Raw genomic sequence first — 17564 nt, forward strand, 5'->3', positions numbered from 1 at the left:
CTCTCTCTCTCTCTCTCTTTTCCTCTCTCAATGTGTGTGTGCTTTCTTTGATTATGCATGTGTGTGTGAGCATTTTTGGTTTATCTCTCTTTTCCTCTCTCAATGTGTGTGTGCTTTCTTTGTGTATGCATGTGTGTGCGTTTTTTGTTTATGCTTGTGCTCTCTCTCTCTCTCTCTCTCTCTCTCTCTCTCTCTCTCAAAAACACAATGTGTGTGTGTGTGTGAGTGAAAGAGAGAGAGAGAGAGAGAAAGAGGGGAAGGGACCATGAGAGTGAGGAGAGGGAAGGAGCATACCTGGCTCTCCTTCCTCTCCTGGTGTGTGTGTGTGTGTGAGAGAGAGAGAGAGAAGGAGAGAGAAAGAGGGGAAGGGAACATGAGAGTAAGGAGAGGGAAGGAGCGTACCTGGCTCTCCTTCCTCTCCGCGTGTGTGTGTGTGTGTGTGTGGAGAAGAAAGAGAGAGAGAGAGAGAGAGAGAGAGAGAGAGAGAGGGAGAGCGTTACCTTGCTTGCTTGAGCGCGCGTCGAAAACTCAGATCTGATATCTAAGTTTTCGGACGCCCTCGGTTATTTTTTTTAGCCCTGCCGGCGTCGCTATGACCGTCGCTATGTCAAGAGTAACATAGCAACGCTCATAGCGACGGTCATAGCGATGTCGTGCATTTTCATATTTGAGCGTCGCAGTATGAGCGTCGCTAATGTTAAGCATGGCTGGTAGTGAGAGTTTGTGCTTTGGAAGGTTGAAAAGATGGAGAGGAAGCAAGAGTAGAAAGCGAGTTATGGAGAGTCACCACGGCAACAAGGCCCAAAAGAAGGAAAGCATTATCTTATGGAATTGGATATACAATGGACAAGCCAAAATTTCACCGATTGTAGAGGGGTCTAGGTAAGGAAGCATACTTATTCGTGGTGAAAGGCGAAAAGCTATGGAAATCCATGCTCTCAAAGCATCTAGGTTTCCAACAGAGGAGTGAAAGATATCTTAGACCCATTTGTGCCAATTTTGAACACACCCTTGACAGTGGATGTCGATAAAATATCCCTTGCGTCTGGAATGCTCTCCATGTAGATCTCCTTAAAGCTCCTTGGCAAGGCCAGAAGGCGATCCACCATAGACCCTAACACTTGAACCGTCACAGCATGCGTGTCAATGCTGCTTCGGATCTGTGCCTCCGGTCTGAGGGTCGTGTTGACGATGTGCTCTTTATCGCAAAGAGAACAACACAGCCAGCTTTCAACCTTCTTCACCTTTGGCGAGTCACAAACTGAGCACTGGGAATGCAAGAAAGCTCTATTGAAGTTCACAAAGCGCAAACTCCCCACAACCTACAAAAAAAACAAACGTGTAAAGACCACTAAAAATGTCTTTATCTAGTTGAGTACAAAGCATGCAAAGTCACCTCTCTATTGTAGCCGAGAATCTCACATTGTCTATGAAATGTTGTGGTCAATTCTTGTTTTAAGCGGGGTCCTCGCACGGGGACCAAAGTTGTGATGTCTAGAACAGACAATGTGCGCAACTTGCCAACAAAGAGGCCAATATTCCTAGCCACAAACATAACGATGTCCTCCCTAGCCATCTGGGCCATGACTCAATCGTAGTCATGCTTTCGAGAGTTGATAAAGCTCACCTACATATGACAAAAGGTTTGTCAACTTCGAAAGAAAGGAACACTGAAGCCAATGTTTCTGATACATACAACTGCTTTGTCGTCTGGGGCCGGCGGTCGCCGGGCCATCAGCAACAACCAAATCCCCGAATGTAGTGTCAATTCTCTCATGGAAATTACGACTTTGCAAAACAACAAACGCCAGTGTCGTCAAGAGAGGATGTGGGCTAGTAGTCTCAGAAATTGCAGCGTCAGCAAGAAATGTGCTTATCATGGTCTCAGGATAGAAAGCTAAAGACACAAGGAATGGGTCACAAGGTCAAATGGCTGTCGTCGCATCGACATGCAAGGAGAACAAAGCTGATCCATCATCATTATGGTTTTTAGCTCTCACAAGAGGACAATCAATCCTAACGAACAAGCCGATCTTGAGCTCCCTGGTGTAGGTTTCAATGAAGGGATCTACAACAACGACGGTGATCGTGTCGATGCAAATGGCATCGACGATGTCGAATTTGAAGTAACGTGCATTTTTCTTTTGCCTAGGGGAGATGGAACGGTATGTGCCGTACCAATTCAAGATTTTCCCCTCTATGGAGAAAGGTTTTACTACCCTCATCTATATCGCTAATCACGAATAACGGCAAGGTTTCCTTGAATATCAGGCTTTTCCCTTTGTCCAATAGCTTTCCACTGTCCAAGACATTGTGGGTAGCTGAAGATTGGCCAGCTTCAGAAAATGAGATTGCAGCCTTGCTTAATTCGCGAGCTGGGCAAGGAAGGTGCTGTTGAGAAGAAGACGGTGCTTGTGCGCACTCCTCCCCTAGTGGAGAGTATCCTTTGCCTACAAAAAAAAAGCAGAGCACCATCTTAATGCAGTTCGACACTCAAGAGTTCATTGCAGCAGAGAACATCGCAGGCACGTCAATCCTGTTCCACAAAGAATGAATGTGCACGCTGGCCATACTTGTGCTACTAGCGGGATGGTTAGCAGGGCTTCCTTGAAGCAAGGCATGCCTACACCTCTTCCCAACCACGCTTTCCTCGAAGTCCGGATTTGGGGGTGGCTCAACAGAGCTCGACAACCCAGGTGCGATGAACGTTTGCTTGTAGGACATGGAGGAGACTCAACAAACCTGCGTAGTTCTACAGGAGGACAAGAAAAGGAAGCAACAAATTAAGCATAGCATTGACTAGTTGAGCAAAGCAAAGAGGACGTAAAAACGACTAGCATGCAGCACACTCGTAAAAGCCAAGGAAGAATGAGCCGCAAAAACAAAGCTCTCAGAAGGATGTGGAAAGCTTGCGTTGGCACGCCGGAATGGCAGGTGGAGAATCCCAAGCGACAAAAACCAAGGGCACTGGCTGACTGCTTGCTGTGAAGCATAAGATAGTTAGAGCACAACCAGAACCTGGGAGTGAGCGTGGACAATCCCCTATAACAGAACTTGTGCACGTCGAACCCAAGCAAAAATCATTAAAAAAAACGTAGACTAATGCTCCAGATCTAGCTCTTGGATAATATTCCTTGAAAGGACCTGCTAACACATAGGGTAGATGATGGTCAATTAGCTGAAGCAGCTTGCAGCAACCATGCTACCCGGTGGATGTGGGACTAGAGTATTGGTTGTCACGCAGGCTTGGAACAAGGATACTTGACGTCGAAAACAGGCTCAGCCAGTCAGAAGACGCTCCTCTACAATGCCAAGCAAAGCAAGCTGGCTCTTACACACATCATCATATTGCAACAGACCAGCAAAACACTTTCTCACCATGCACGGTGGCTACACCCATCAATCGAAGATAACAACCTGCATGCTTTAGCTCAAGAACAAAACCTGCAAAATATTATTGTGCAGCAGCAGCAGGTTTGTGAACTAGAACAAGCATTCCTCGAGTGCGCATTTCAACTCTGCGTCACTACATGCCAAAGCTGATCGCCGAGAGGGAAAAAAAAAAGCCCAGTCAATGGTGCTCCTAATGTGACAGAAACAAGCGGAACAACACTCGAGCATGGCAGACAAGACTACCTTGCAAAAAATAGGGAACGATGTCACTGCCACCATCTTGGTTGCATCACCTGCACAGCAGTAGGGAAAAAACCAGCACTAGGAGCTAGGATGACAACACTAGCACAAGGCAATGTTCTCGAATGCGTCGCATGCAAGCAGGAAGAAACCAGGACCGGGAATCAAAACACAACACTAGCATAGAGCAAGTAATTCAATTATCACCACGGGTAAGCATTGCAAGAGACCCTCGATGAGGCAATGACCGAACGCGCATTTAAGCTCAAAAACAGGGTCAACACATGCCAAACCTGGCTACCAAGGGGAAAAACAACCAACTCACTCAGTGGTGCTCCTAATGCAGCAAAAGCAAATGGAGCGACACTAGACCACGGTAGGCAGGACCACCTCAAAAAAGGAGGGAATGATGTCACTGCAACCGTCTTGAGTGCATCACCTGCATGGAGAAGAAAAACCAAGCACCAGGAGCGGGAGAACAACACCAACACAAAGGCAATGTTCTCTCGTGTGTTGCTCGCAGGCAAGAAGAAACCAAGACCAACAATTAAAACCAACACCGGCATAGGGCAAGTAGATCAATTATCACCATACATAAGCATACAAGAAACTGTCGACGAGCCAAAGAAACAAACCTCCAGAGAAGTCCATGCTCTTATTATCGCTGGGTGACGCATTGCTTGCACTCCCTTCACCACCACCAGCAATGCCACCATTAAATGCCATGATAATAGAGGACCTCCAAACAATTGTTGATGCAGCTACTTTAAGGCAGAACACACAAGCCCTCAAACTAATCCACAGCAGATGCTCAGCAAGTTTCAACTCCATGTTGTTGTCACAAAAAGTGACAACAACATCTTCAACAACATTTGGCAAAAGAAACCACATGTTTGCGTATGGTAACTCGACTCGATTTAAATTTGAAATTGCATCATATCAGAACAGAGAAATTGAATAGCAAAGAGAGAATCTTCCACCAGATACTAATAGCTCAAAGCTCAAACATCAAAACAAAGATTGAGACTTACTGGCACATCTACAAAAGCAGGACAGAGAGAGAATCTTCCACTAGATAATGATAGCTCAAAAGCTCAAACATTAAAACAAAGACTTGCTGCCACATCTACAAAAGCATGACACAATATAATCACAACCAGTTGAGATAAGGGCTTGCACAAGACAAGTTTTTGAGAGAGGTTACAGTGCATTTTTCTTGCCTTTTATATAAGCTACAATAAGCACGTGGATTGCTCTGTATGAGATCTCAGAGAGAGAACATCGTGCAGGAATTGACTTTGACATAGAAGCATTACATTTCGGGGTGTCTTTCAACACGTGCTCTCAAGCATAAAGAACGAACACGAACAACACTCACCACCTGAGGCTACACAACGGCGCCATTGAATGCAGTCGCCTGTAAAAGCATGCGATTCAACAATCTTGAAAACGATCCAGGTGGCGTCCACCTTCGGCATTAAACAAGCAGGATTGCCGTATCGAACACCTGTTTGCGACACGTCCTCTGGCAGGAGCAACACGAAAAGACTCATACCTGCTGCACACGCCACCTCCTCTGTTAGGAGCAGCGCAAAAAGGATGAGATTAGTTGCATGCGCCACCTCCTTTGCTAGGAGCAAGGCAAAAAGGACAAGACCTGCTAGGAGCAGCACGAAAAGGGTTTGCTAATAGTTCCAATGAAGCTTTAGTAAACCTAACACGTGGCAGTCATTACTTTAAGGCACAACACACAAGCCCTCAAACTAATCCACAGCAGATGCTCAGCAAGTTTCAACTCCATGTTGTTGTCACAAAAAGTGACAACAACATCTTCAACAACATTTGGCAAAAGAAACCACATGTTTGCGTATGGTAACTCGACTCGATTTAAATTTGAAATCGCATCATATCAGGACAGAGAAATTGAGTAGCAAAGAGAGAATCTTCCACCAGATACTGATAGCTCAAAGCTCAAACATCACAACAAAGATTGAGACTTGCTGGCACATCTACAAAAGCAGGACAGAGAGAGAATTTTCCACTAGATAATGATAGCTCAAAAGCTCAAACATTAAAACAAAGACTTGCTACTACATCTACAAAAGCATGACACAATGAAATCACAACCAGTTGAGATAAGGGCTTGCACAAGACAAGTTTTTGAGAGAGGTTACAGTGCATTTTTCTTGCCTTTTATATAAGCTACAATAAGCACGTGGATTGCTCTGTATGAGATCTCAGAGAGAGAACATCGTGCAGGAATTGACTTTGACATACACTACAAGAGGTTGTGTGCTCTTGTGACGCTGTTAGCGACGGAAATACACTGGGTTTTTATAACCCCCGGCGTCGCTAAAACCGTCGCTACGAGAGCGTCGCTATATGCGTCGCTATATAGAGACGCTCATAGCGACGGTTATAGCGACGTTTACACAGAAGTCTATAGCGACGCTCATAGCGATGCTACAGAGCCATAAATAGCGACGGTTATAGCGACGTCCGAGAGAAATTTTTTTTTGGTGACAGAGCATTGAATGCCCTGCCACCCATCAACCATATTGTACTTGATTCACTTTTTAAAAAAAGTGCAAGGGTAGATAATAGACCCAAAATAGTCACCCACAAGACGCATTGTTTGCAAAATTGACAAGCGTAAAATTGACAATTGTACACATCATAGGCAAAATGAATTGATTGGCAAATGTAATAATGACAATTGTACAACATCATAGGCATAAAGAATTGATTGGCAAAATGAACTGCGGTGACAAATGTAATAATATACATGGTTCAAAAAGACGTATAAAATCCGTCTCATGATACATAAGCTATGAGAAACCCTAAACTAATGCTATCTAGCTACGACTAAACTGACGTCCTCTAGTCAGACATCTCATCGCGTCCAAGCGGCGTATCTGTCGGATTCTGCAAAAAAAGACAATAAGACAGCTTTCAGTAAGTATAAACATATAACGACATTTATAAAACAATACAAAAAATAGAAAAGAGTAAACCCTAATACTAACCATGCCGCCGCGAGAACTGAGAATGTCCATCAGGGCGTTTAAGCCCTTCCTGCCTGTGTACTCGTGCTCGTACGGTGTGGGATCACGTCCTGTCATCGACCACTGTCAAAACATACAAAGAATTCATTATGTTAGAATTAAAAAACTCATAAACCCTAAACTATCGAACATAAAGAGCAATGCGAAAACACTTACAAAATCGGCCTCAAATGATGTCCATCCACCGCTCCCCAAGTGGTGCGAGCTCCCTGCCTCTACTCGCGCTCTGGTTGCATCCTTTTGTTGCTTCCACTTGTTGGGATTCTCGCGCGCTGCTTTCTTCGCATTCTTCCAATCTTCTTTGGCCAGCCAATCTGGCCTGTTCACCCATGCTTGATTGCTTTTTGCACTTCGGAACGCTTGTGTTTGCAGTATTCGCGCATTCGAATCTTCATCAGGTCTTCATTGAAGCGCTGATCTCGTGTTGGAACGGGAAACTCATCATGAAGTATGCTGATGACTCTGTTTTTTCAATCACTTGGTACTTCACTCCATTTGTTTAGTATGTAGTGTCTAAACAGCTGAGAGCAAAGACCACGCATGCGCGAGATCACCTTCTTGCCGTCATCATCCATGATGATGCCGCCGCTGAAGTCGACGGAGTAAGGCAAGCCCTCTGGCCGGTGACGCGTGAACCTGGGTGTCCCGACAGGGGTCTCTAGCGGCGTGTCGATGGGGGTACGGACGTCAGGTGTCTCCACCGGCGTTTGGGCCCCGAAGCGAGGAGTGTCGAGTGGGGTGGCCCCTGGCGGAGTAGGTAGAGGTGTGTAGCTACTAGGAACAGTCAGCCGTGCAAAACCTGGCGTAGATGGCGATGCTGTGGCTGGCGTGGGGGCGGGCAAAGAAGGGGAGGGTAAAGAGCCTCGTCGAACACGAGGCGGTGTGGAGGCATCGGTGGCGGAATCTCCACAACAACCGCCACCGCCACCACTAGAGCGTCGGTGTCTAGACGAGTGTGAAGCTCGTCTCGTCGACGCCGAAGCTTCGGAGCGCGCCGAATGCTCCGAAATAGAGGGAGATGCGGATGGAGTAGGAACGCGCAATGATGCGCCAGAGCGATGACGCTCCACGTACCACTGCCTCTGCTGCGGTGACAAAGAAGAAAGAAACTCCTCATCATCCATACCTGCATTAAACACACGAATATTTAAACTTAATATTGAATGAATAGAGTAGACAATGACGCAAAGACCATTAAATACAATGACGTAATGACGCAATGAATTGAGTGATAGAAGAGGCAAGTTGAAAACTCAAAATTTTCAATCAAAAGATGTGAGCGCCATGGAAGGTACTTAGAGAGCCAGAGCTTTTACAACCCGGAGCAAAATTGTTCAAATATAATATTTGTGGCTTTAAGAGATCTCTCTCTCATCCTCGCATAACTCAGCATAACTTCCTATATCTATATAGAGCTCTCCGTTTAAACACATATCCTCTGTTTCATTTTGTAGCTCCTCTGCATGCACCCCATATAGAGTAGTAGCATCTTGATGCTCGTCGTCTGGCACCACCGCAGCGGCTTGTGATTGAGCATCTTCTCTGATCTCCTCCATTGATGCCGTTGTGATTGGCACATGGTAGCCTTCATACGTCCTTGCACTACGAGGGGCTACCTCTATGACGTACCACCAGTTTGATGTAGACTTTGTAGGATGAAATATTACCTGCCAGAGCCACATAACTTACATGAGAGCTTTCAAGCACATAACTTGTAAAAGGGGGATGTTAACTATTTACATACTTACTTGTTCACAATGCTCTGGTAGTACGAAAGTGTCTCTTAGGTCAGTCCATTTCTTAGTAGAATCCACCTCAAGAAAACCAGACTCTCCTCTACGCACATTAGCGTTGCGACCCTCCATGATTATCTTGAACCATTGCACGTCGAACAAGTCGACAAAAAATCCTCTGTAATCGATCCTCAAAATCTCTTGCAACGTGCCGAAGTAAGTGAGTTCCGCCACCACAGGATCTGCATCAGAGGAACATCGTCGACTAAACTGTTCAAATTTTGCCATGATTCCACAATCTTGAGTAAAACGCTTTTTGTCGATTCGTTCCACCCTAAAATGTCGACCTTTACACCATGCTGCTGTGTATGACTTATACTACAATGAACAAAGATTATGAGTGGCCGTTCAAACGTTTAGAAAAATAAAGTCACTAGCATGTCGTACATTGCAAACTTACCTTGGTCGCGCAACCCCGAGAGTACTCCCACTCTTCCTCAGTCACTTCGTCACCGCATTGTTGTGCGCTTTTCAATTGGTTGTGCAACCATCTTAAGCTCATGAAGGTTGGTAGGCTCTCCAGAACCGTCGGATAGTGCATCGGTGGTCGTCTTCCCCGTCTCCACTCGATTCGTGCCCTTTGTCGCTCTTGCTTTGCATCCTCATATTGTGAAATCCACTTTTGCATCACTGGATTGTGAAGCATGCAAAATCGGTTGATTTTAGCCTCTAGATCTTCCGTCATCTTCTTCTCAACACCGAGATTGCACATGACAATCCCAGATATGCGCTCATCATCTATGGTTCGCCATAGCGTGTCCCGGGCTTTATCAAATCTGTCTAGCCACTCTCCAATGTACACTACGGACTCTGATACCAACCAACCTTCTGCCATGCTACCCTCCGGACGTGCCTTTTGACGCACATATCCCTTAAGCGTTTTCATGAAACGTTCTAAGAAGAACATCCATCTGGAATGAACTGTGCCAGCTATTTCCACCTCATTAACTATGTGAACAAGAAGATGCACCTGAATGGTTAGCATGGTAGTAGGAAAATGTTTCTCAAACATGCACACAAGCTCCGCAGCATTTAGTTTGGCGAATGGTATGGAGTCTACGTTGATCTCCTTTTGTGAGATCCATTGCACCAGCTTTGCAAGTTTGTAGATTGTGTTACGGATGTCGAGAGACAAACATCCCTCAATGGCAACCGGTAAAATAAACTGTAAAGTATGTGCAGCAATGATATTAAAGTCCACATTTTATGCAATGATATTAAAGTCCACTATGAACGTACCTGACACATTTTATGCCAATCGTGTGACTTTAAACCGGTAAGCTTTCCTTCTTTAGTAAAACACGTTTGGAGCGAGTGCATTACGCCAGTGGGGGTCCGCAAAGATCGAATGGTCTCTTTTACTTTGCGTTCTTGGGCTCCAGTGAAAATCCATGGTGCTTTAGGGAGTTTTATCGATCCATCAGACGCTGTTTGCGGCCAATATTGCTCCATACGATCCACATTTCTAAAGTCAACTCTGGCTCCCAAAGTATCTTTCTTACCGGTCAGATGGTCCCATAGTAGATTACCCACATTCTTGAATATGTGCATTGGATTGAGCAAGTGATTGATCATGAGTCGGGGCCAATATGGTAACTCGTACCATAGAGATAGTCTCTTCATCCCTGGAGGCAATCCGTCATCGCACATCTCCTTCTGCTCTAACCATGCTTGTGCAGACATCCTTGGTGGCTCTCTTCCCAAAAAGCCGTCGCGTAACACATGATTCTCTGGAAGATACGCTTGATGACCTTCGTAGATTTGCTTCTTCAGTGAGGACGCCCTACGTACATTCAGTCTAGGTCCACATGTGACACATGCTCTGTATCCGCTTGTTTGAAGCCCTGCATGTATACACATGATAATAGATCAACTATGGGAAAAAACAAGATTTACAGTGTCTGAGTGAGGAGTGTCAATAGATCACCTGAGCATTCTGTTAGCCCGGGATAGTCATGCATGGTCCACATTAGAATGCCTCTGATCAAAGCATTCCGTCGTCCTGTATGTCGGCTCATATCCACCACCTCTATGCCAATCCACAATTGTTGTAGCTCTTCCAATAGTGGACGAAGATACACATCCATATTCCCCACTTTATATTGCCCTGGCACAATCAAGCTTAGCCATAGGTGCCCCTTCTTCGTAGTCAACCACGGGGGAATGTTGTAGTTGACGATGACAACGGGCCATACACTGTAAGATGTTGATCTTTGACCAAATGGATTTACGCCATCCATAGCCAGGCCTAAGCGCAAATTTCGAGCTTCCCTGGCAAAATCCGACCATGTTCCATCTATATGTTTCCAGGCTGCGCAATCTGCAGGAATTCGTAGCACACCATCCGAAGATTTATTCTCCTCATGCCATGATGCTAGGGCGGCCATGGACTTACATTCGAAGAAATACTTGATGTGAGGAAGCAGAGGAAAATGTCACAAAACCTTTTGTGGAATTTTTGTCCCATGGAGATCTACTCGATATCTTTCGGAATCACATTTCGGACACTTCTCCATGTCTATGTATTCCCCTATGAAAAGAATGCAGTCATTAGGACAAGCGTGGATAGAATTGTAATCCATCCCCAAGTTTCGCAAAATCTTTCTTGCTTCATCTTGGGAATCTGGCATCACATTGTCAGCTGGTAGTATGTGCTCTTTAAGCAATCTACACAACATAAAAATACGATACAGTCGTGTAAAAATCTATCAGATCATTATACATTTAGAATTTTATTAAAGTAAACTAATTGTAATAGATCACCTGAAAAGCGCTGTGACGCTAGTGTCACTCCATCCAAACTTTGCCTGCATGTTGAGAAGAACCAGGAGTGCTTTCAATCTAGACATACGTGCTCCATTATACAATGGCGTATCGGCTTCACTTTTCATATCATCATAGATAAGCCTTTCTGAATCCATGATCGTCTCGATCATTTCATCAATCTCGGGCTCAAACATTGCCTCGTTGGGAATGTGCTCTGCATGATCATCCCCCGAGCTGTCAGAGGCTACATCTTGTGACCTCACATATGCTGCTTGACCAAAGCGCCTGCGAACACGTCTATTGGGTTGCAAGATTGCTGCTTGTTGGCCAGCGTCAGAGTCCGACGAGTTATAATTGGCAACAACTCGATCTATAATAGATGGATCGAACTCGCCAAATTCACGAACGTGCTGCAAAGAAACACGTCTTGTCGTCGCACAGCATGCTTGCATTGATTACAAGGACATAAGACCCTCGTTGAAAGATAGGTGTTTCGGTTGGACGGTCCCACATCCTCGTCACTAGTCATAATGAGGATAAAAATCTTATAACTTGGACAACAAATTTAATATTCTATTGGCATTCTTCGTCTTATCTCTCTCTCTCTCTCTCTCTCTCTTTACCTCACATTCTCTAGTCATGTCCAATCCCCGCACACCTCGGTCTAGAGGTGCACGGAGATCAGAACCACCGGGTTATAATCTCGTCTTTATTGGTCAATACCTATATTTGTGGGTACAAGAAATCTACAGACCCACGTCTACATGATACTGCATGTACTGGACAAAACCCCTTTGCCTCTTCTCTAGCTGTAGCACTTCACAGCATCTTAACATCTTTTCACAGTAGATCTTTTCACTGTTCGTCTAACTCTAAACCCTAAACCGTAAGTAATTCTTGCGTGGACTCGATCTAACGTAAATAAGCGTAAATCTAAATAAACGTAAATCTAACTAAAAATAAACCTAAATCTAATTTAACGTAAGTCTACATCTAACCTAATCTTTAACGTCTTTTGGGATAGTTTCCTACGACGTTAAAACTCTCTTCTTCTTGTGTGTGTGTATGTGTGTGTGTGGGTAAACCTAAATAAACCTAAGTCTAATCTAATATAACATAAATCTAAATCTAACGTAAATTATGTTATATTAAAAACAAAGAACTAAACTAACAGGGATTATAAGAACCTTAAAACTGATTTAACACATAATTTTTCACATAACTCGGCAAGAGTTGGCATTCTCATCACTAAAGATGTGAGAGTTAACTTCCGGCGGTGACGCTGCCTCATCTCCATCCACATCTGACGACAGCAATTGGCCCTTTAGACCGTTCTTGCTCTTGTTACTAACTTTGAAGTTGCTGTTGAATGACTAGAGGTTGTTTAGATGGTCATTGTGTCGGGGATGTAGTGACTCTTGCCGTCCTGAAGATCCACCTTCTTCCCTATCTTCTGAAGACATTTCACCAGTACTTTTGGATCGACGGAGCCCACCATGAGTGAAGGCAGCAATACCCTATATTCCATTGAGGGCTTTCTTCACCCGCTTCATGCAGGCATCGCAGTCTATGGAGACCTAAATCTAATCTAATATAACGTAAATCTAAATCTAGCGTAAATAAACGTAAATCTAATTAAAAATAAACCTAAATCTAATCTAATTTAACTTAAATAAACCTAAATCTAATTTAACGTAAGTCTACATCTAACCTAATCTGTAACGTCTTTTAGGATAGTTTCCTACGACGTTATAACTCTCTTCTTCTTGTGTGTGTGCGCGTGTGTGGATGTGTGTGCCAATAAAAAGAGATAAATGATATAACCTTTCTATCACCCATGCCAAGTATGATAGATTGGTTATGCCATTTCCCTCTTGAATAATAGGTCTTGAGTTCAACTCCTCGTCGGCTAGATCTTTAGGTCTTTTAATTTTAATTAGTTTCCTACGACGTTAAATTAGTTTCTCTCTCTTTCTCTCTCAATGTGTGTGCGTTTTTTTGGATCGTATGCATGTTTTCTCTCTCTTTTCCTCTCTCAATGTGTGCGTTTTTTGTTTATGCATGTTCTCTCTCTCTTTTCCTCTCTCAATGCGTGCGTTTTTTGTTTATGCATGCTCTCTCTCTCTCTTTTCCTCTCTCAATGTGTGTGTGCATTCTTTGTTTATGTATGTGTGTGTGCGTTTTTGTTTATGTTTGTACTCTCTCTCTCTCTCTCTCAAAAACACTATGTGTGTGTATGTGTGTGTAAGAGAGAGAGAGAGAAAGAGGGGAAGGGAACATGAGAGTGAGGAGAGGGAAGGAGCATACCTGGCTCTCCTTCCTCTCCTCGTGTGTGTGTGTGTGTGTGTGTGTGTGGAGAAGAAAAAGAGAGAGAGAGAGAGAGAGAGAGAGAGGGAGAGCGTTACCTGCTCCTTGCTTGAGGGCGTCGAAAAACTCAGATCTGAGATCTGAGTTTTTGGGCGCGCTCTGTTATTTTTTTAGCCCAGTCGGCGTCGCTATGAGCGTCGCAAATTTACAAAAAAATTTGCGACGCTCATAACGACGCCGGGAATTTTTTTTTTGAGCGTCGCTAATATGAATAGCCTCTTGTAGTGATAGAAGCATTACATTTCGGGGTGTCTTTCAACACGTGCTCTCAAGCATAAAGAACGAACACGAACAACGCTCACCACCTGAGGCTACACAACGGCGCCATTGAATGCAGTCGCCTGTAAAAGCATGCGATTCAACAATCTTGAAAACGATCCAGGCGGCGTCCACCTTCGGCATTAAACAAGCAGGATTGTCGTATCGAACACCTGTTTGCGACACGTCCTCTGGCAGGAGCAGCACGAAAAGACTCATACCTGTTGCACACGCCACCTTCTTTGCTAGGAGCAACACAAAAAGGATGAGATTAGCTGCACACGCCACCTCCTTTGCTAGGAGCAAGGCAAAAAGGACAAGACTTGCCAGGAGCAGCACGAAAAGGGTTTGCTAATCGTTCCAATGAAGCTTTAGTAAACCTAACACTTGGCAGTCATCCAACAAGAATATTGAACGGCTTGAGCATTGCAACAATCTTGCACCTAAAACCCTATGGCCTTCCAAGTGCCAAAAAATCATGGTGACTTTTGCTTGATTTGGGGTGATCATCTCCGGAGAGAGAAGGTTTTTAGGGAGGAATCTCGATAACGATTGATTCATTGAATAACATTTCGAAGCTACCAATAGATGGTACGGAGGAAAGGCGTATAGGCTCCTTGACTGAAGCACAAGGTGGTCAAGCGACCTTGGGGAGCGAGATGTGACTGCAAGGCTCAAAGGCGCACTCATTCACGGGATTCTGTGGCGCGTTGAAAGGTTTGGACCGGTATTCTGTGTCTGTGTGTGTGTGAAAGTGAGTGAGCGATTTGCATAGAAAGCGTCTAGAGCTACATGAGATACAGAAAGTCGAGCTTTCACGAGCTGCATTTCGGCATCAAGCTCTCAGTCTGCATGTTGTCATTTCTCTCATACACAGAAATATCTTATCATGCAGTGCGGCAACTTCCCAATTATCACCATCATTTTCCTGCTTGGATTCCACCCCTATGGTGAGGCGACTTTATGTGGGACCAAACAAGCATGCCCAAATGGCTCATGTTGCAGCCAATATGGATTCTGCGGAAACACCACAGGTTTCTGTGGGGCCGGATGTTTAAGCCTGTGCCCAGATCAAGCAAACAGTTCAAGCTCTCGAAGCATTAATGGAAGCGACAACACTGCGGTCTCTTCTCTTATAATGAATGATGTCTTCGACCAGTTTTTCTTCAACCGTCTCCGATCAGAATGTCCTGCAACTGGATTTTACAACCGTTCCTCCTTTCTTGCAGCTGCCTCCATCTTTCCTGAGTTTGGCACGAGTGGTGGCTCAGACTTTTCCAAGCGGGAACTCGCTGCCTTTTTTTCTTACTCCTCACAAGTCATTGACGGTATATGCCATTGCTACCGAGTTCATACTTCTATTTCATTAGTGCAAATACAATTGTGTGTACCATAGGAAAGACGTATGAAGGACTAGTTTTTTTTATTTTCCCATCAGTAGCTGTATGGCTACGCTTTAGAAGCATGGATACCCTCCCTGTTAACAAAAATCTTCATGCATTACAAAAAGAAGCACATGAAATTAGATCAAAATATGGCAACTTGAGGATTGGCAGTTATTCCCGAGCTCAGTCGTCCTGGTCAATGAGGGTGCCTCTGGTATGAATGCGGGTACAACCCTGTGCTGGTGGTTGGTTTCTTGGCTCCCTCGATCCAAAGAAGTCTGTGATCTGTCTCTGCGACTGTCGTACTCAAATGAAATGAAATGTAATATTAACGTCTTCAAAAGGCCAAAATGATCTATGAGACCAAACGATTACATGTGGTGAATTTAATACCAAGTCTGGGTAAAAAAGTACAAAGAATTGAAAAAAAAATAGTGGGTAGGGGTGGGGTGAAAGCTGATACAAAGAGAATACAAAGGGTGAGTTGATACATTAATGGAGCTCTCTGACAGTCGAGGCATCATATACATATACATCAGTATCCAAAAGGCTATAGAGATTCAATTTCCTCCAAGGTAGGCACTCTGTCGGGACGGCTCCTATGTCGTGCCAATATGGTATGGATCCTCTGTCGCAATCTGCGTCGATGTCGAGAGGGCCCCCTCATCCGTGGGCGACGGGACCACCCCAACTCTATGGCCCGATCAAGCAGTATGCCTCTGGTGCTTCTAGTGTTGTTATGCTGTTGGAGCTGCTCGGACTTCTCTGCCTGTGACTGAAAGAAATCTGTAATTTTCCGTTGTTGCTGGATCTCTCTCGTTGTGCCCCTCTTCAAGAGGTCCTCTCTGTGTTTGTGAATTTCTAGTAAGTATATTCCAAGGCATCTCTGATCCTGGTATCTCATGACTCTAGAAAGTGGCCCAAAACCCTCTCTGAATAGACAGTGCAAGCGGCCTCGTATTTCATAGTATGCTGGGCAGTAACATATGTAATGTAGCTTTGTCTCTGGCTCTATCTGGCACACCTGACAAATCCTCGACTCAGCGGGTACTCTAAATCTGTCTGTCTCGATCTCTAGCTGATGCGAGGATGTGCGTATTTGACCAATAGCAGATTGTATCCCGTGGGATAGATGAGTGTCCATGAATCTTGGTTTGATCACAAAACCATTCTCCGTGAGTTGGAGAAGATGCTCTCTATAGAATGTCATCTTCGTACCTAGCTCATGTGTAGGTTGTATCCATGTCCTCTTCGTATCCAGTTGAATCAAGTCCTGTCTGATGAGCATGGTAATCGCTGCCCTAGTGAGGGAGATGGAGGGTGCATCCAAAGAGTACTGAAATGGGGGTAGCGATCCACACTAAAGCCATGTATCTGAAACCAAGATGCCATCTCTACATCCCAACATGATCTATCTCCCTGCAATGCCAGCTGTCGCGAAGACTCTAGTGCTAATTGAGCATATCTGTCTCTAGGGAGAGCCCAAGTGCTATGCATAAATGAAATTGATCGAGTGAGTGCCTCCACTACCAATGGAGGAGCAGCGAGCTCCGCCCTAATAATGTCATGTGGTACTGAGGCCTTGACCCTAATCATTGAGAAATCATAGACACCAAGGGCTTCTCCATACATCTCCATCCATCAGTACTGCCAGCTTTGCTATGATGATCAACTGAGGGGCCCCATATCTCCACTCCGTACAGCATGGCCGAAGTGACCAAAGTGTCAAAGAGCCAAAGCTTTGTGCGGGGTTCCTGGAACTTAACCTGCGAACATATCCTCTCAAGTCTCCCCAATGCTACATAGGCTCTGGTCAATCGTGTATCTATTGCACACCTCAGGGGAAATACTGGACCACTGAAAACCGCCCCAAGATAAGTGTATGTATCTGCATACTCCATAGTCTCTCGACCATATGTAAAAGTGGGGACGGACCTCCTTACCCACTGCGCCGTGGTGTTAAATACCATTAGGTTGGTCTTACCAAGGTTCACAGATAATCCACTGTCCCGTGCAAATACATGCAATGCATTCAAATGAGGCTGCATCCCCTCTGGAGAATGGGAGAGAGAGAGATGCACTGAACCAATCAACCAAGGCAATGAGAAAGCAGATAATAATACAATGGGGGCTGAGGGTTTCTTATATAGAAACCTCAGTAAATTGCCCTACCCAGACTTTGACAAATAAGCGAAATAAATCCCTAAAAGCCAAAATAAATACTGGGTTCACACTGGGCAGTTCACTTGAGATGCCTAAACTTTAACACCCTCTTTGCAGCTCATAGTGGACATCAA

The 17564-nt window shown here is 44.7% G+C and overlaps 1 pseudogene across 1 annotated transcript in view; it reads left to right on the forward strand.

The window, feature by feature from the left end:
* The first annotated feature begins 14605 nt into the window (after window positions 1-14605).
* LOC147449157 (G-type lectin S-receptor-like serine/threonine-protein kinase At5g24080) overlaps window positions 14606-17564 on the forward strand; it is an 86253-nt pseudogene continuing 83294 nt past the window's right edge. Inside the window, exon 1 of the transcript XR_015189413.1 lies at window positions 14606-15210. The product of XR_015189413.1 is annotated as a G-type lectin S-receptor-like serine/threonine-protein kinase At5g24080 (transcript). The remainder of the gene's footprint in view (window positions 15211-17564) is intronic.

This window comes from Adiantum capillus-veneris, chromosome 10 (assembly GCF_014529385.1).
Source record: "Adiantum capillus-veneris isolate H3 chromosome 10, ASM1452938v2, whole genome shotgun sequence".
In the NCBI taxonomy this organism is placed as follows: domain Eukaryota; kingdom Viridiplantae; phylum Streptophyta; class Polypodiopsida; order Polypodiales; family Pteridaceae; genus Adiantum; species Adiantum capillus-veneris.